The sequence below is a fragment of the Mandrillus leucophaeus genome, unplaced genomic scaffold (assembly GCF_000951045.1).
Source record: "Mandrillus leucophaeus isolate KB7577 unplaced genomic scaffold, Mleu.le_1.0 Scaffold15, whole genome shotgun sequence".
Taxonomy (NCBI): Eukaryota; Metazoa; Chordata; class Mammalia; order Primates; family Cercopithecidae; genus Mandrillus; species Mandrillus leucophaeus.
This window is the reverse complement of record NW_012101476.1, coordinates 6,197,952-6,218,701: the sequence shown is the minus strand read 5'-3', so window position 1 is coordinate 6,218,701 and position 20,750 is coordinate 6,197,952.

Sequence of the window (20,750 nt, the reverse complement as noted above, 5' to 3'; positions counted from 1 at the left end):
GGTGTCCCTTTTTTAAATTCTCATAGAACTTTAGAACCAAAACCAACCGTCAAGATGAGCCCATCATTCTCATCTTACAGGTAAGGAAACTGAGACTCCTAGAGATTAAATGACATGCCCAAAGTCACTCAGCAACTCGGGAAGGGTTCAGACCAGGACTCCATGCTCAGGACTCTCAGTGTAGGAATTTCATACAATAACATGAAGTCACCCTACTATAACTTGAAGTCACCCTAGTATAACTTGAAGTCACCCACTTCAGTGGTTTTCATGCTGAGTAAGCTTGAAACAAGTTCTGCACTCTTTGGGCCATCTGGTTATCCATGATCTGATTAGCAAATGCAGAATTACTTAACCTGCTTATATTGCAAAGGAAATGGCTCTGGCCAATCACAGAGTAGGACATTCAGTAAACAGGGAGGGTTTCCCATTGCACCTCCACTGTATCAAGTGAGGTATTCGGAGGACAGACTGGCTGACATTCATTGCTTGGGATAGGGTTTCAGTGACATTACTGAACTTGTGCACCTGCATTCCATAGGATCACACCTTGGAGGGCCCACGGCACTATTCTTCCCTGCTGATATAACCTAGAAAATGTCACTGCACAAACTATACGGCATATATGGCATTTTGAACACAATGAACATGACATTTTGAGCTGCTAAAAGCAGAGCTACGTGGTGTCTACACTGCACATATCCTAAATAACACCTCTCCCTTGTTCTGCCCTTTCCCTTTCTTTTGGCTCTCAATCGTCTTTACCTCCATTACTTACCAATTTTTCCATTTTGTCCCTTAATAAGCTCAACTTTGCTGGAGTTTTTTTTTTTAACTGCAAGGTGAGACCCTCATGATCATTATAGTATTTTGAATGCATTTTTTTCTTCTGCTTCTCTTTTTTCACTGTTACTTTTCATATAAACAGAAATATAAGAGTCAGGATTCTCTTCAATCAATCTTCAAACAAAGAAAGATCTTTTGGTTGCTACAATTAAGAGTCTTTATCATTTCGTTTGAAAGTAAGAATGTATAGATACATATGTATTAGCTACTTAGGGCTAATACATATTTCGCCATTGCCAGCCTATGCGAAGTGCTTATTATATATCCTGCATGTTAAGGGACAGTTCTATAAATAAGAGTTTTTAGAAGTACAGTTTTTAAAACGCTGAATGTGTACATTTCTTTATTTTTAAAACATCTTTATTTAATTAAACTCATAACCTTTAGAGTCCATGGTAATTGAAATGACTGATAATAAAGTACACTTTCTACATATATATATGTTATATATATATGAAACCATTTTCTGCCTGTTTTCACTTTTTTATTAAAATATTCTGCTGATTACATTCCCAATAGAAATTGAATGTGTAGCTATGTATATTTTGCAAGGAGAGCGAGGGAATGCACCTTCCTTTCTCACTGACGCTTTCAAAAGGTCCAGTGTGTTCTAAACATTGGCCCTAATTGACATGTGGTTGAAGAGTCAATAGAAATGTAGAGCCTTTGTTATCATTTTATGTCACCACATATTTTTCCATATGCAAAACTATTTCTGAAAATTTGGAGCTGGAAGGCACTGTGATGCATGTCACTGGAATGACTTGTGGCAAGGCCAAGCTGCCACTTCATCACGGGCTCCCATCCCAACCCACATTTTCCATTAGGATGTTTCCATCAGGATCAAGTTCCTCTTCAGGGATAAGAGCCGACCATCTTGTCTTCCTGTTCTTCCTAAAGGCAGCTTGAGAAAGCCCATAATCAGGAGACTCATCAGTAGCTGATTGAGTTCCTCCTAAATGTATTGGTAAAAGGAAGATCTGTGGGTCATTTTAGCCGTTCACCCTGACACCTCCCTATCGCAATGGCTTCCTTCCCCCACCTCTCTCTACTCACGTATTTAATATGCATAATATCTGGTACCAGTTCAACTTTATTGAAAGGTTTTATGATTATACTCTTGCCCTAAATTTGAAATCAAAATTTTCAACTATGTGTAAGAGTGCAGAATGAAAGAGCATTTATTGAGACAAATCCAAACAGAAGAAAAAATACATTAATTCAAGTAGTATGCAAATAAACAGCAACATTTTGGGTTTCGGTGTTCTAAGTAATGTTCTCAATAATTCATTTGGGTATGTAAAGAAGTTTTAAAGGAAAGAAAGGACAAAGTATGAGTGTAATTTTCATGAATTCATTCTTATCAATCAAAAGTGATTTTTTTTCTTCTACTCCCCTGGAACAATTATCTAAAGGCTGTCTGCAACCTAAACCTATAAAAACATCAGTAATTTTAGTGTCAGTATCTACATGTTAAAACTTGTTCTGGTCTAATAATTTGAGATATATTATGGTTCTATTATTTGTAATTTTGGTAGCTGTTTTGTTCTATTAACCTACATATGAAAACATGTTAAAGATTTTTATTTTGATATAGATCATTTATTTTATTCAAAATATAATTTAAAATAAAAATACATTCATATTGACTTGATCTAACATTCAAGAAGATACCTTTGTTATGTTGAATAACCAGAAAGGACAAAAGTTTGAAAACAGAAAATGGTGGAAAATAAATCTTACCAAATCAAAAAAGCCCCAGTTTAATTCTACAAAGAATGAAGACATAAGGCAAAGGCAAATAACCACTCTAATTTAAAATTATATTTTCAATTAGCACTTTGTAAAGTATCTTAATTTGCTTTGTCTGACTTGGAAATGAGACAAAAGTTTTTGAAAGAGCAGGCTCTGAAAATATTTATGAATAAGAAAATAAAAGAAAAAAGAACAATTGAAAACCAATAGGTGCTAACAAATAAAAAAAAAGAGAAACATTATAAAACACCTTTTCAAAGGTCTTCTAATGTACAATATTTAAATACAAACAGTAACTAGTGTTACACCAGCTGCTCTCAGGTTTGCAAAATATATCAAAGTACAGCATATTGGAATGAGTCCTGAGTTTCCATTTACTTTATCTATCCAGACACATCAATTCTTTTTACTCCAGCCTGATAAAGTGGAACTGCCGCAGACAAATGAGCTAGTGGAGCTGACATAATGTGTTTGTCACAAAGAAGCGCTGGATAAAAAAGCATGACTTTGATCCTCAATGAGGTTACTATTTTACAGTACCCTGAATTTAATTCTAACCTGATGCCTTGAGTCACCGTTCACTGTGTATTGGCCAAAGTTGATTCTCATTTCATCTCTAACTGTTAAAGGGCTGGCTCCTGCAATCCTTATACGAGTAAAATCTCCTGTCAACCAAAAATAATACTAATAATAATCATGGAAAATTAAAAGTAAAAACTTGATTTTTGATCTCTGTGTGACATTATAAAAACTACCCCGTGTTGGGGACTAGAGGTAAGCAAGGAGGTTAATGACCACTTATCACAAACCCAAAGTGTAATGTTGTTATTTTAAAGGAAAACTGATTTGTATTTAAGTGATAATACATATCAGATAATTTCTAGATAATTATTTATGTCTGAGTTTAAATGTATCTATTGAGCAAATCAGATACATATGTATTTATGCGTGTCTATATATAATTCTATTCTTTCTTTTTATAAAGACTCAAATATTTCTGAAAATTAAGCTTTTGTTTTGAGTTCTGAATAACATGAAACATTTGCCTATTATAGCCCTGGGCTCTTTTATCCAAGCAAATTAATTCAATGGTTTTTGTTTCGTTCATCAAACAAATAAAAAATACCATAGGTAGAATCTGTCACTTTTAAACAGACATAGGAAAGAATAAAACAAGGGGCTCCTAGAGACCAATCCTCCAAGCAGATGAGTAAACATTGCCTTGAACAGTTATAATGGGGGAAAAAGATTCTTTCTCTGATACCTGATACTGCAGCCTCACACAGTTTTTTTCTTCTTCTTCTTCTATTATTATTATTATTATTATTATTATTATTATTATTATTATTTTTAGTTTGTGGATTGTTAGCCCAACAACTGAAGAAGTGAATTGTGATGAATGAAAATTAGTACTGTGAATCCAAATTATTGCATTAATCCCAGGCAAGCCATAAATTACATGTTAACATAATTCGATACAAGTAAGAGAGAAAATACTGTCCCTGACAGTGATCTTTAACAATTAAAATATATTTCTTCAACTCAGTATTTGGCTACAATCTACTAAAGAAGTTATAATATTCTCATATTGCAAAGTTATATTTAGATTCCACACAGGGTTAATTATTGCTCACAAATAATGTGCTCACTCATGGTCTCTTAAGTCGATTTTTTGCCGTATATCTTTTGGATTGACTATTATTGATGCACAGCAGTGTTTACAAAATACATCTCCATCCCTTTTCACGATGACTTGAGTTACAGCCATATTTTAAGCCACCCATTAAGCTCTTTTTGTACCCTGCAAATTCATCAGTAGCCTCAATGTCCTCCCTACTGGACACACCTGAGTAAGCAGTAGCAGAGCCAAGATGTAGAGGTGAGTGACATCTATTAGGTAAGCAGAGATCAGAAGGACCAGAGAAGCTATAGTACTAAAGAGAAGTCAAGTTTACTGTACAGAGGGGCCTTCAGTGCTTCAAGCCAAGAAAATCCAGTAACATGGAAAATGTCCCTCTGTGCCTACTTTTACCCACAATCAATTGGTGAGATTTGGTCAGCTGATGATTTCCTAAAAGTTTCGTCTGTCCATGTCATCCACGCAGTAGCGCAAGATTCATTTTGATCTAATGTCTGAAGCAAGTTCAGATAATGAGATGATGACATAAGGTCTGAAAGATCAGCCTGGGCGTGACAGCTCACACCTGTAATCCCAGCAGTTTGGGAGGCCAAGAAGGGTGGATCGCCTAAGGTCAGGAGTTCATGACTTTAGTAGAGACAAGTGAAACTCTGTCTCTACTAAAAATACAAAAACTAGCCGGGCACGGTGGTAGGTGCCTGTAATCCCAACTACTCAGGAGGCTGAGGCAGGATAATCCCTTGAACCCAGGAGGCAGAGGTTGAAGTGAGCTGAGATCGTGTCATCGTACTCCAGCCTGGGAGACAAGAGTGAAATTCCGTCTCAAAAAAAAAAAAAAAGTCTGAAAGATCCATGCCAAAGAGTTTTGGGAACTTCAAGAAATGCAGAAGTTGGTGTTTGTTGCTGTCCAAGTTCTTTGAGTATATATGAGCAAGAGATGCCACTATTTTCCACTGATATTACCTGTGTCCAGACTGATGCTAAAGGCTGGGATAAACACAAGCATGCATCCACTGACTCCGTGCAAATCCTACTCAGTACTAAAGATGGACGCTTGGTAAAAGCCAGGTACAAAACATTGCTGCCTTCTGTTAGCCTGGCAGCACTTTGACTAAAGATGTTCTGATTGCCCGTGGGGTAGAACAATGAAACAATGAAGCCAGTATGTGCAGAAGCATGTAGGAGGAAGACTTGGGGCCAATGAGGCAACAAACCGCATGCCCAACACATGCTCCAGGGCACTATGCTAATGCCCAGCTTTCCATCTGGTTGAGTGAGTTGGGTCTAGCAAGTGAATTCCTTCCAGCTGCTCATGCAGTTCCATCTTTGTCCCCTGTTGAGGAGCAAAAACATCCTGTTGGTAAAAGCCACTTTTAGTGGTTCAGTGGGTACAGCTTCTCCAGGCTGGATTTGGGAATCTGAAATTGTTGGGAAGACTGAAATGGTTGTTCCTAGAAATTTAACCCAACTTCATTATGCCGGCTATCAACTAGAGGTAATAAAACACCGTCTTCATGAAACTTCTGAGATGACTCGATATTATTTTAACTTTATAACATTTAAGATTGAGGTCAAGAGACAATAAGCAACATTCATCAAGTTACTCAGCTAAGAGGTGGTAGGGCATGTATTTGAACCCAGGTTCTCTTGTACTTACCTAGTTCATTGCTTCTGCCATATTTCCTAGCATTCAGCCAAGACAAAGTACCGGACATAATCTGTGAGGCCAAAAGAGTGTGAACAGCAGAGAGGACTTGAAACAATGGAGAAATTCATTCATCTTTATGGTGACGCTATTGTTGAGATCAGCAGTAAGCCAAACAACAAATTTCACTTGTACAGAGTGTGAAGAGGTGATTTGTTAATTTTACTCTCTCTCTAATGTGGCACCATACATGCCCTACCACTTCTTAGCTGAGTAACTTGACGAATGTTGCATATTGTCTCTTGACCTCAATCTTAAATGTTATAAAATATACGCGTGTGTGTGTGTGTATAGATATATGTATATTTAAAAAATTTAGAGACAGGGTCTCACTCTGTTGCTCAGGCTGGAGTGCAGAGGTACATTCACAACTCATTGCAGCCTCGAACTCCTGGCCTCAAGCGGTCCTCCTACCTTGGCCTCCTATAGTGCTGGGGAGATGTGAGCCACTGTGTGAGCCAAAATTACAGACGTGAGACACCGTGCCCAAAATCTTAACACTAATAGAAGAATCATCTCAAAGAAAGTATGAGGGCATATCAAACAAAAAACCAAAATCTGTGTTCTTTTTAAATTTACATATTCATTGAAAAATATAATTAGGCTCAGATGAAACTAATAGGCATAGAAAAGATAATAAGAATATGAAAATACCTTACCTACAGGAACTCCAAATTGAAGGAAATATTGGATGATAAATGTGACTGAACTAATTCAACAGTTTTAGAGTGAAGCCTGACATCCAGTGTCCTCCCAAAATACTACATTTTTGTTGGAGAACATAGATTTTTCCCTTGATTGCCATGCTTGGGTTGCCAATTCTCCACGTAGTATTAGAAAATACTTTATAGAATCTGATCACAGTAGTTAGAAATCATAGAGATTAATGTGTTAAGCCATTATTCTAGCAGTCAGATGATATTGATAATTGTGATTTGAGTTTATCTAAGGCAATTGTAAGATCCTTTTTTTGACAGTATTCTCAAACTCCATGTCAAGGAAATGCTTCAGGGATAAAATTGTCACACAATGAAACACTTTATTGTATCAGTGACTAAGCTCAACGTTCACAGGTTTCATTTTGCGGTACTCAGTGACCTGAATGATTCCAGTGACGTTTCACCACTGTCATTCAGGTTCCTAAACCAGAAGAGAAGGTGCAGTTTAGTTCTGGTGTGGTTAATGAGGCATAAATGACGAGAAGGGCCCTGTAAACACAGGCACAGGAGTTGCATAAAGTTCTGCAACAAGGGCCAAGACTGCAGCGCCCTCCATCTTATACAAATAAATAGAAATGCCTGGTGCCATTTCTATACCCTAGATGATACCGGGTCTTGCAGAAAGGTACACTTGCATTTAACCAAAGCTTTTTGTCTTGTCCTTTTAAACCAATCACAAGACATACCAAACACTCTAATTTCCCTCCAAGAGAATATTTTTGTGACAGAAAAATTTAGCCCTTAAATATTCTTCTTTGTTTTATAGGATTCTTATGATTATGTTATAAAATTACATATTAGAAACATTTTCATGTTTAAAATGAGTGGCTAATGTTAAAAGCATTTTTTAAGGACTACCGTGACATAGGCATATTTACTTTTGAAATCTGCTCATTAGACATCGACTTTCACTTAACACAGAAATGATCTCAAAGGTTTTGGATCTCTGTGTGCTTAACTCTGTTTACATAGCACATGCTTGTCATAAAAGCCCTAGGGGAAAAGGAAGCAAGTTGATTAAACATAAATTGTGGCCGACAGTGACATCTTGTGGATGAAGCAATCATGAATTTAGTCAAAGTTTCTAAAAGTGGAAACACAAGTAAACTTTTATCACATAAATGTGATAGGTTCACAAAGTTTACTTTTAAGTTGGTTACTTGAGATTTAAAATAATGTGTGTGCACATAAACAATGTTGATGTGGAGGTTAAATTTCAAAGGCTCAGAAAAGCCTGTCTAACTCTCAAGGACATGAAATACAGTTCACATTCAAGAGCTTAATTAGAGTCTCAGAGTTGAACGTCATATTACAGAACTGTTTCAACCCAATCATGTTACGGATGAGGAAACTAAGACCCCCCAAGGGATTAAATGACTTCACCATAGTCATTCACCACAGTCTTGGGGCTACATAATGATCATTTAAGGCTAGAATGAATTTACGGCTAGAATGAACATCTCAGAGTCATCACTGGGATCTTTCTATTATATTCTACTACCTGATACATAGTACACCCTGGAGTATTTTATACTACCGAGAGCCTAACCCCGTAACGCCTCTATGAGGAGATGAAATCAAGGCTCCAGAGTATAATGCTGGGAACATCTTTAGTCAGCTCGGGCATTATGTCTTGGATGGAGAGATCAACAGTCTCTCACCACTTTTACTAAGGCTGAAAACAGACTTCCATTTCTAAATCATTGGAGGTGACTCCCAAAGAAAGTGGCTCCAGCTGCGTGGAGACTGTGGAGACAGGAAAAAAAAAAAAAAAAAAGACATAAGACTTAAGGACTTTGCTTGAGTTTGGAGGTTAGCTGAGGCTTCATACAGTTAGTAACCACACAGATCACTTCTGCTGCCTGCTCGTTCGTTCTTCAAAGATACCCACTTCCCCACTCCACCAGTTAAAACAAAACAACTCTAAAAGAATTGATCCATTGATTATTAGTTGTTTCATTAGAACACTTGGAAACGTTGGCTGGCCCGTTGAGAAACAGAAAATACCCACACACTCTAACAAGTCCTTGGTGGCAACAGGACTGCATCCTAATGTTAACCTATCTCTTCTTTCCCAGATCTCCATTTTATTTAGACAACTTGCTGTATTCTGATTTTGGGCTCCATCGATCTAGAATAATTGCTTTCACTAAAGTCTTCAATGTCCTCCTATGAGTGCAGTTCAGTGATCTGATCCCCTGCAGTCTTCTCCTCTGTTTTCTTCTTACAATAATGATGCTCTTGGAAGAATCTTTCAGTTTTTCTGTCTTAAAGTCTTCCTATGGTCATGGCTTTTCTGGGCAGTCTATTTGTGGTGACTGAATAGAGGAAGTTGGGGAGAAGGATAAAGCTCCAGCTGTTTTAGTCGTCTTGGCCTGTGGTAGGGCAACTCCAGCGGACGCTGCTCTTTCCAGAATGCTCCACTGAGTCACCCAAAGCTTGGTTGAGTCTGCATCTTAGTTCATCTTTTCTCTTTGCCAGTGCTACTTCCTCTCCCTCCTTTTCACGTGTTGTAATCACTAGCAAGTATTTGGTAGATTATTCCAATTAACAGGTAAGAACAAAGAAAAATAATAATAAAAAAACTCACTAAACCCAGATTTAAACTTGGCCTATAGTGGTCTGCTGATATGGTGTGGCTCTGTGTCCCCACTCAAATCTCATCTCAAACTGTAATCCCCATGTGTTGAGGGAGATACGTGGTTGGAGGTAATTGGATCATGGGGGCCATTTCCCCCATGCTGTTCTTATGACAGTGAATGAGTTCTCAGGACAGCTGATGGTTTTAAACGGTGGCACTTCCCCCCTGCTCTCTCTCCCTCCCTTCCTCCCTCTCCTGCTCTTCCTCCCTCCCTTCCTTTCTCTCTCCCTCTCTCTCCTGCCAGTATGGGAACAAGGTCCTTGCTTCCCCTTTGCCTTCCACAGTGATTGGAAGTTTTCTGAGGCCTTCCTAGCAATGCTGAACTGTGAGTCAATTAAACCTTTTTTCTTTGTAAGTTACCCATTCTCGGGTAGTTCTTTACAGCAGTGTGAAAATGGGCTAATACATCTGCCTAGGTACCTAATCCTGTACATCAATTCATCTCTGCAGATTCAGACTTTGCACATGCTCTGAATTTAATCTTATTTCCATAAGAGACAATGTAAGGAAATAAAGTTATTCACGTGGTTCAGCTTCTGGTTACTACTATTACTTACCAGGGCTGCTTTGATCTTCACACCTGGTTCTAACAACTGTGTGCCTGCTTTTCTTTTTGTAACAATGTTCTGATCTTTATAGAACAAAAGCAATATTTAAGCCACTGATTTTTTCTTATATGAGTAATCTGTGCATTAATGCCTCTTGATACCCCAATATGTTTAGTACTGTCACCCGGCATTTTTCACATTGCTAATCCTTGAAACAGAATTACTGCTGCAGTATCCCAGTGTGGTAATAGGAGATATATTTGATTGGTGCAAAAGTAATTGCAGTTTTTGCTCTTACTTTCAACGTTGAAAGCACTTTACTTTTGTACCAACCTAAACACAAACCTGGCACCTGGCATTTCCGTACCTGACTCTGGCTAATTCAATATTATTCGTTCTCCACTCTTCTTTCCTATTGCCGTGCTGTACTCAATCCCTGCTGGACCGCCTAAGGCTATTCCCTCTATGAGTCTAACTTCAAGTCCCCCCATGAAATGTAGCCAGATTTGCTTCCATAGAGGTGCATTCCTTAACAGACCTAGCCACTTACCCCCAAAATATGGCATAAGCTCTAAATACATTTTCCTCTTCTAATGCACCCTTTGTGACCACACTACAATTGAGCCAGTAAATTTCTTTGAAAAATTTTTTTTTTTTTTTGGCAGGGGGAGTTATGTTTTGTTTTTTGTTTTGTTGTTTGCTTTGCTTTGCCTTTAAAAGAAATTTACATAGAGCAGCAGAGACCTCTACTGGCAATTCAGGTTAATTCCCTAAAACGCTCATGCAATGTAACATGTTTACTTTCTTCTGTACTGGTTAGTAAGTGGCATTTAATTTGATCAATGCCATAGTAAATGCAAGCCTGGATTTATGTAGTGTCTTAAGGAAAAAAGGAATTTTATTCCAAATGCCTCGTGCAGTAATGAATACTCACTTTAATGAAAAAGAAAACTAATAAAAGAAAGCATGTATAGTAGATAAACTGACGGTTTACAGATAATACAGGCAAAGCCAATGTGCTCCACATGGATGATTCAAGAACGAAATATGATTCCAGCATAAGATGCTATCAAAGGGAAAAGTGGATTGACCCTGAATCCAATGAATGCTTACCCAATGTTCTGGTTTTTTCATGCAACAAAATTTGGACCATTGACAAAGATTATTATCAGTGAATTTGATGAGGTGCACAACAGATAGTTATGCATAATTAATATAGTTTCATGAACAATATATATTTTTGCCAATAGAACCACTTGACTTTCTAGTAGGCTGAGTTTATACTTCAGATATATCTACCGATATTTGGAAAAGAAAAAAAAAAAAGACCCTCAGATCCATAGAGATTTCTGGCTTTGATACTGATTGGGTAGTGGCAGGAGGAAGTATCTCACAAGGAAAGAAGTGCTTCAAAAACTATAAGGAGAACAGAAAACCTCAAACATGTTGAGCAAAATAGTTCCAGGTTCAGGTAGTGAGTTGGAAGTAAGTATGTTTCAAAAGAAGACACGCATGCGGACAATGATCATATGAGAAAAAGCTCAACATCACTGACCATTAGAGAAATGCAAATCAAAACCACAAGGAGACATCATCTCACGCCAGTCATGATGGCTACTATTAATGAGTCAAAAAAATACAGATTCTGGTAGGGCTGTGAAGAAAGAGGAATGTTTATACACTGTTGGTGAGAGTAAAAATTAGTTTAACCATTTTGGAAAACAATGTGGCGATTCCTCAAAGATCTAAAGAAATAAATACCATTTGACCCAGTAATCCCATTATTGGGTATACACCCAAAGGAATACAAATCGTCCTATTATAAGGACACATGTACACCTACATTTATTGCAGCAGTATTCACAACACGGAATCCACATACATGTCCATCAATGATAGCCTGTATAAAGAAAATGTGGTATATATACACCATGGAATACTATGCAGCCATAAAAAAGAACGAGATCATGTCCTTTGAAGAAACATGGATACAGCTGAGGCCTTTATCCTTAGCAAACTTACACAGGAACAGAAAACCAAATACCACATGTTTTCACATATACCTGGGAGCTAAATGATGAGAACGTATGGACACACAGACGGGAACAACACACACTGGGGTCTTTCAGAGGGTGGAGGTGGGAGGAGGGAGAGGATCAGGAAAAATAACTAATGGATATTAGGCTTAATACTTGGGTGATGAAATAATCTATACAGCAAACCCCCATGACACAAGTTTCCCTGTGTAACAAATCTGCACATGTACCCCTGAACTTAAAATACAAGTTTTAAAAAAAGAAAGTTGGTGAGTGTATCTTTTAAAATTTTTGAGGAAAGAATATGTGTTTTATATGGTCAGTGATCTCTGTGATGTGATACTCCATGTACTGCTCCATACTGAGCCTTGAGCAGTCCCAGACTGCCTTCTACTTTCAATACCTCAATTCGGCCTGATAACTTTTTCAAAGGCATACATTTGGGTGTCTGGGATTAGAAAACATCTGTTTCTGAACCTTAATCTACTGCTAATACATTTTTCTCCTTGGTCTATCTGCATATAAATTACTTAAAATTTTGAACACCATTTTGTCATTATCTAACTAGTGACACTCGCTGACTAGTGACAAATTAACATTCTGAGTAGAAACTCCATCACCTCTCATGACTGATGTTTTTTATATAATGGGACCTGATCATAAAGACGTGTGATAGGAAAAACACTTATTTTTTAGGGACCATCACTGCCATCATAGACGTTGCCATTGGTATGCTTCTAAGAAGCATTTTTAATCAAGTGGCAACGTAAGATATTGGAAAAATTATGGGCTTGGGTATCTATCCTAGCTCCACGTCTTACTTACTGAATTTTAGTATCCTCTTCTGTAGAGGATTTAATTACTGAATTTTAGTATCCTCTTCTGTGGAGTAAGAAACATGGCTGTTAAAGACACAAGCTCTTTGGAGCATAGAAATTGAAGGAGTACTTTATTCATGGCTAATAAAATTAATATTAAACAGACTGTTTTCAAATGTTATGGATTTAGGATAAGAGGGGTTGGCATAAATGTCACTTTTGATTTGGCCGAGATGTTAAAGTGTTTATTTATCTGATAGTTATTATTGCAAACAGAAACAAAGTGGTTGTCTTTCACTGTTGCCCAAGGCAAGAAGTTAAGCTACTCCTATAGTGTAATTTAAATTTGTAAATTACATTGACTGCTCAAATAAATTCCACAAATCCTGGGACACTTAAAAAAAAAGGATAAATGGATTAAAAGCTATGATACTCGAGAATAAGTATAGTGTGACATTTTTGAGACGTCTGCCTCTCAGAAATTCCAAAAAAATTCTAATGATACTCATCTGTTTCAAAGAGAAATGACACGAAAAATCTCATAAAATGTTTCACTAATATGTTACATATTAATATCAGTTCCCACTTCCACATAAGTATAACCTCGAAAGTACTCTCACACAAGATACCATATTCTAGTCATATAACACGTCTGTGAGTTTGGCAAAGCAAAATGATTATCCACAGAACACAGTAAAACTGCTGACTGGAGCTGGGGCTTATTTGCTCCTATTCCGATCCCTTTCCACTGTACCACAATGTCTTCTTCAACAGATAAACATCCATGTATTGCTAACAAATAGGGCACCATGGCCCCTATCAATCAATTTCTGCAGTTGATGTTGAGTGAGGACAGGGAAACTATGGAAGCTCCTCCATGGGCCAATTAGCTAATTTAACCCAGTGAGTCTCTTGGCTAAATCGACTCTGATACCAGAGTAAAAGTCTAGCAAGAGCAATTCTGGTAGGGTAAATGGGAAGGCACATAACTGCCATGGTGAGGTAAAAACCAAGAAAAATTGTTCGTGTATTGACCAGAAATATACTCGCTTCAGCATCTTCCTGATTCTGTCAAAATAAGGATTTGCTGCTGAACTTCGGATCGACTCACTGTGGGATGAATTTCAGGGCCTCTATTCCCATCAGTAGATTATTTCTTGGTGTGCCAATATTTATTCTGTTGTTGGAGGAATTACTTGTAGCTGGTTGTCTCCATTTGATGCTTATCAGGAAGGATTTGGGCCAGCATCGTCTGTGCATGGCTCAGGAGAGAAACCTGCATCTTTCTGCCCTCATACAAGCCATCGCTGGCGGCTTCCAGGGCTGTTCATTTCATTGGGTTCTGTTCTTCACACTGTCTCATTCATGGCAGTTGAGACATAACCTGCTAAGGAAACTCAAAGAGTATTTGAAGACACTGATGTTCTGTAATCTTGAGGTATTTACAGTTTAAACCTCACAATCTTGCGGGAAGGGAGTGAACTGTCACATCTTTGACATGTTTCAACCCTTTGAGGTTGAATGCGAACATCCTGAAAGGCAGTCTATTCAACTTTCTAAATGATCAAAATTATTTGGAAAATTAGAAGAGTAGAATATGGTAAAGGCTTCTGATTGGTGGATCCTTGATTAATGCAAAACCATGGCTCAAAATGATAAAATACAAAATTGATTTCTTGTCTTCAATACATTTAGTGATTGCTGAAATCTCACTTGGCTCCCAGCATTCTTTGGTTATATAGAAAATATTAAACTGTTCCCATTGCCATGGTATAGTAGCAACAGACTTAGAGTCCAAAAAATGTTGGTTCTTGTTCGGTTTGCTATTTGTTAAATATACAACCTGCGAACCTTAGTGTGAGTGTATGTGAATAGAAATAGAGTGTTGTCATCATAAGCCGGTATATTTAATTATATGAGTGAGCCAGTATATGTCATTATAAACGAGTATATTTCTCATCAATACAAGAACTTTTTTTTCTTGTTTTTTATCTCCTGATGGCAGTTCCGTGCCTTCCAATTTACCCTATAAGTTCTTTCCCTAATGTTCCTACATTACATTTAAGGATAAAAGGCTAAAACCATTGTGAATAAAGATCCAATTGTTGATAAGAGGATATGATGAGAGATGTAGATTTAAAAGCCATCTGCTTATCAAAGTTAAAGACACAAGATTAAATTACGTTATCTTTCAGAAACCATTTTCATTGTGTCAACAGATATTGGTTAAGCACTTACACAACCAGGCATTGGACTGGACTCTCAGATACTGTCAGAAAAGAGATCAAACCCCTGAATTCATGGAGCTGCAAGTGTATAGGGTGCAAGAGAAGACAGCTAAAGAGGGAACTCAGTGGAGTCACTGTATGACCATATTCCTCTTCTCAAAAATACTGTCTTTCTCTTTTCAGTGGTTCTCAGTCTTGACGGCACATCAGAATCACGAGAAGAGTTTTTACATTTCAAAGACTGAGGCTATTCCTCCAGAGCAGCCCGAAACTAGGACAAAACCCATACCCTGAATTTTTGAAACTCGCTCTAGGTTATTCCAGAGTGCAGCTAAGGTCAAGAACCAATTATCTGTAGCTTAGCACAGTGTCTGCCATATAGTAGGCACTCGGTCACGAAGAAAATAATTGTTGAATGTATTAAAATAGATAACTTTCCCAGATATTCCTATCAAATGTAGTTACAACTGGTTCTTTTTGTCTACACTCAATCTGCATGAAGTTAAAAGGTCAACCTCTCACAAGTGATCGTTAAAACAGAAAATGGTATTACTTTTAGTTGTGAAATAATGCTATTTATAAAAATGAAACACAAATGTAGACACACATGTACATATGTAAATACACTCACATATGAAACCGTGATTCCTCATATTCTCTAATTATGTATCGCTGACAAACAAAAGAATATTCTTGAAGCTCAGCAAAAAATAATTATGGGGGAAGATTTTATTTTTCATCCCATCTAAATATCCACGTCCCGGATGGAAATAATCAAGAGAAAGGTGATTATTAAATGTTCTATTTATTGAATAATTAACTAAAGTTGTAAGTTAAATTCACCCTTGAACTCTACCTTTGGCTTTTATGCAGTGATATTAAATTGAATTGAAAACAATTTTGGTCACCACTATTGATTAACTTCAGGTGAATGTCTCTGGAAAAATGATCCACATGGATGCTTTAATCTCTAAACAATTTGTCATGGATGAAGAACCAGCAAAATTATTAACAATCCTAGCATTTATATTTTAAAATATAGTATTTTTGATAGTGGTATTTGTGAGTTGATAGTATTTAAAATCTGTCAAATTGAAATCAGATATTTGAGGAAACAGTGAGTATATTAGCTACAAAAATATGTATATCAAAACACACTCAGTATTATCAAGGTAAGAAATCAGGATTTGGATAAATAAGCTTTTAATTATATAAACAAAGTACAGGCCATGTGCAGTGGCTCACATCTATAATCCCAGCACTTTGGGAGGCTGAGGCAAGCAGATCACTTGAGGCCAGGGGTTTGAGATCAGCCTGGCCAACATGGAGAAACCCTGTTTCTATTAAAAATACAAAAGTTAGCTAGGTGTGGTGGTGCACACCTGTAATGCCAGCTACTCAGGAGGCTCAGGCAGGAGAATCCCTTGAACCTGGGAGGCGGAGGTTGCAGTGAGCCAAGATTGCGCCACTGCACTCCAGTGTGGGCAACAGAGTGAGACTCTGTCTCCAAAAAAAAAAAAAAAAAAAGTACATAGAAAAATGTACTACTTATTTTGAATAATTTTGTGTGGTCAATTTGCTTCTGTTTCTTCTGTCAGAAGAGAGGAGTACATATTTTCTCATGCCTTTAAAAAATATGTGTCCTTTGTTTTAATTTCTAAGGGATCCCAAAAAAAATGGCATAAGAATTTTACCAAAATCTCTTAGTGTCCTTCTTTTGGGAATACAGCTACTACAATATATGGCATGATACTGTGCACAGAAGTGCTTAGTAAATATTTATTGAATATACAGTCTTTCTTTAAATTAGCATGGTCTTTGCTTCAAGAATGTAAACTGGTTAATGATTCTTTAATAATCATAAGCATCTGGATTGGATTGTGTTCCTGCTAATTTTTTTCACTTCCTCAAAAGCCAGTGAATTTTAGAAATGGTACTATGTTTCAAAATTAGTTAATTAAAATAATCTCAGATACCATAGTATTTTAGGAGTTAGTTTATTAGGGGAGGAAGGATATTGTATTGTGTAGACACGACCAGTCCTTCTTTTTTAAAGTTACCCCACCCTGAGCCTAAACATTCTAGTTTTTCATTTTCTTTACCTGCAAAAGAGGCATGATGGTATTTATTTTAAATATCATTATAAAGGCAAAATTTCATAATTTTTTTCACAAATTTTACATTCTATAATTACTCTGCTTTCCTAATAAGCAGGGTTTTTTTCCCCCAAATGATAGATTGTAGGACAAATTTCATCCTGACAGCTCTAGAAAGTATGCTGAGTGGGATGAATTAAACACAAAAACACATTAAGGGTAACAGAGGTTAGGTTTCTTACTGTCAGTAGAGGAAGCTGCAAACATAGAAGAGAGGGAAATTCAATTTTGTGATGTTGGACAGGAATTGGAACATCGATGTGATATTACCTGTTTTACTCTACATGGATACGTAAAGAAATAAATACACATTTAAACATATATAATACACATGTTTGTAGAACGCGGAGAAAAGATGTAGCAATATCTTCACTATTAGTATGTTAGAGGGATAATAAATAACTTTTTCACACTCACATTTTGCACCATCTTTGAAGGACAAGGGTGTTTGCCAAATGGACATCAATATGTTATCTTTGTTACCGATAAAGCTGTAGACTAACGTGGCTTATCTGGGTGACAAAATCGGGCTTCCAGCTCTGGCAGCACAGCAAGTGATGACTACCCCATTCAGTCATAAACCAAGCCAGAAGCCCTAAGACTTGCCAGCTCCTCCCTGCTGAGTAGCAGGGCGTCACCACCTGTGCTTTCTGAGAGTGGGCAGATTCCAAAGAGAAAAGGAAAAAGGGGACGCGTTACAACTCACTTATCATATAAATCATTTCTTCCCAGGAGAAGCCTTGGGAAGTCCAACTGTTCACCTGATGGATGAACCGCCATGGTATAAACACAGGAAGAGGAAAGGAGGTGACTATATGTAAAGTATACTAGCTGCACTGGAAATGGTAAGGTGGTTCTCCTTGCTGGTGCTGGGGAGAAACTGAAGGTGGCTATGATGGTATTGACTCACTGTTCAAGCAGCAGTGAGATAAATGCAATCCATGACATGGGTTTCTGTTGCAGCTCAGTCATGTGTTTGGAATCTTGAATCCCCAGCATAGGAATTAGAGACATTTAAGAGATTCTTAATGTAACAAAGAAAATTCAACATAAGCAGAGAAGAAATATAGATGAGGCTAAAGAGAAGAACAACCCAATGTATTTAGCATTTTCATCTTTTAATTTCCTTAGAGTAAACATATTATATTGACTAAACTATGTTACAAAAATCTTATTTAAGATTCATGCAAATAAAGTAGTCATTCTATAATTTTAAGGGGAGCATTGATATTTGGAGATCCAAAATATCAAATGGAGAGACTGATATTTTGAGGACCATCTCGCTTGTCATCTCCTAAAAATTCCTAAAGTGGCACCATGTCCCTAGCATCAGTTATATGAATTTTAAGCCAAATGCCTAGTAATGATGAGAACATTTCAACGAAGCTTGTCTTTTGAACATAACATGTGTTAATTGAAGTAAAAATACAGTCACTGTGAATATATGGGTTAACCTACATTAAGTGAATAAGGGATTTAGATAACAAATGAAAAAGAAAGACTAAATGAAAAACTTCCTATCAGCTTAATATTTCCTTTAATGTTCCTAACAAGACAAAAATTTTATTTGAAAATAAAAAAGAAGCCTTCTTGGGTCACTTTTTTCCCCTAATATCTCTTGCTTTGGCAGAGCTGACTGTGTGTAACCAAGAGCATATTCTTGATTGAAAAGGTCTCTGGCTTCCTTTTGAGTTCAACTAAAAGAATTTGCATGTGAATCATTCAGAGGCACTAATGAAATCCTGCAGAAGATTTTTCATAACTATATCTTTCCTTGACTTCTATGGAATAAAGAAAGTTATAAAAATCTTATTCCAAGGAAATCAATGAATTATTTTTCAAGCAACCATTCACCACTGAAAAGATCTCCTTTTTAGTGCAAACTTAATAATCATTCTTTCTGATTCCCTTTCTTGCTTTCCCTATGAGTCTATGCATTTCAATTGTTAGGCATAGCTGAGTTTAGGAGAGAAAGAAAGAAACTACTAGCAATAAATCTTGGTTCCCTCAAATGCTTCCAATCTTCTTTGTTAAAACCTACAGTATGCCTTATCAAAAAAAGGGAGTTTTGGATTTTCCCCTTACATTTATATAAATTGTTTAAACATAATTCTTTACTTAGAATAAACACTTCTTCCTATTCTGGGCCATGGGTGCATCTATATGTTCAATGTGTGCCATTTAATCTCAAATCAGTGTGTCTATTTTACTTTCTATAACATAGGCTATATTAATATTCTCTCTTAAAAATATTGTTCTTGGGTGTCTAAATCTAAGTAAAACTGCTTGTTTTAAAATGTTTATTGTTCCATGAGCTATACTGTAAAACTGAGTAGGTTAGATAACTACTGTGCCTTAATTTATTAAACAGTAGACTATTTTGTGTCCTATCTCTCCTAAGCTGTACAGACATTCTCACCAAGGCTTCCCTGCTCTCAAATCTTTGCATATTACAATCTTCATTTAAATGCAGTATCTGTCTTTTTATCAAAAATCATGTGCTGGCTATTTGTACTCTTGTATCCCTTTCACAATAAGAAGAAATAAACTGCAAACTGACGCACAGCCTTCTCTTGCTCTGGACCCCACTCAAATCTGCCAGCCTTAACAAATGAATGGGTCAGAACCACATTCCATTTGTGGTATATCCTACCTCCAAAATATATAGAGACTCACAAAATGCTGTGTAATTTTCTTAGTGGCAGGAGATGTAAATTACTATTACTTGTCCTTTACCTTAGAGGTGACACCCTGGCATACGCAAAACCATTGGCCTCTTAAGAACCTCATTAATTGACAGGCCTCCTCCTGGTATGCAACTGCTACAACAAGGCTTCTCGGGTCCTCACCACTGTCTATTCACCAACTCCAGTTGTACGATGTTGTAGGCAGAGCGGATCAGTGTACTATTCTTAGGAATGTTAAGCTGCCTCAGGTTCCTGGTATCTCAGTATTATGGAAAGTACGAGAGTTAAAATGGTTTACAGGGAAGAGAGTTAATGCATGTTGCTCAGTAAAGTACAATGTTTGATCTTTTCTGCATGTGAAAATAACTTTCATCAGATCAATAGTGCATGAAGTGATATAGGCTTATTGATCAGCAACAGTAACCAGGTACAATAAGGGAAACCATCTGGATTATTTCACAGTAGCCTCACCGTCATTTACCATGTTCCAACTGCTTCTTTTTAAGGTCTGCATGGTGGTATGTTAAATGAGGATACGGTGAGGTTCACCACCCCAGCAACTATCCGTACTTTTGTGGTAGTGCTGATCTCTAGTTCACATCTGCATTACTCCATTCTCATGCCGCTATAAAGAACTGTCCGAAACTAGGAAATTTGTAGAGGAAAGAGGTTTAATTGACTCACAGTTCTGCATGGCTGGGTAGGTCTTAGGAAACTTACAATCATAGTGGAAGGGGAAACAAACACGTCCTTCTTCACATGGTGGCAGGAGAGAGAAGTGCCAAGTCAAGGGGAAAAGCCCCTTATTAAACTCATCAGATCTCATGAGAACTCATTAACTATCACTACCACTAAATGACCCCATGATTCAATTACCTCCCACTGGGTCCCTCCACAATACATAATGATTATGGGAACCACAATTCAAGAAGAGATTTGGGTGGGGAAACAGCCAAACCACATAAACACCCC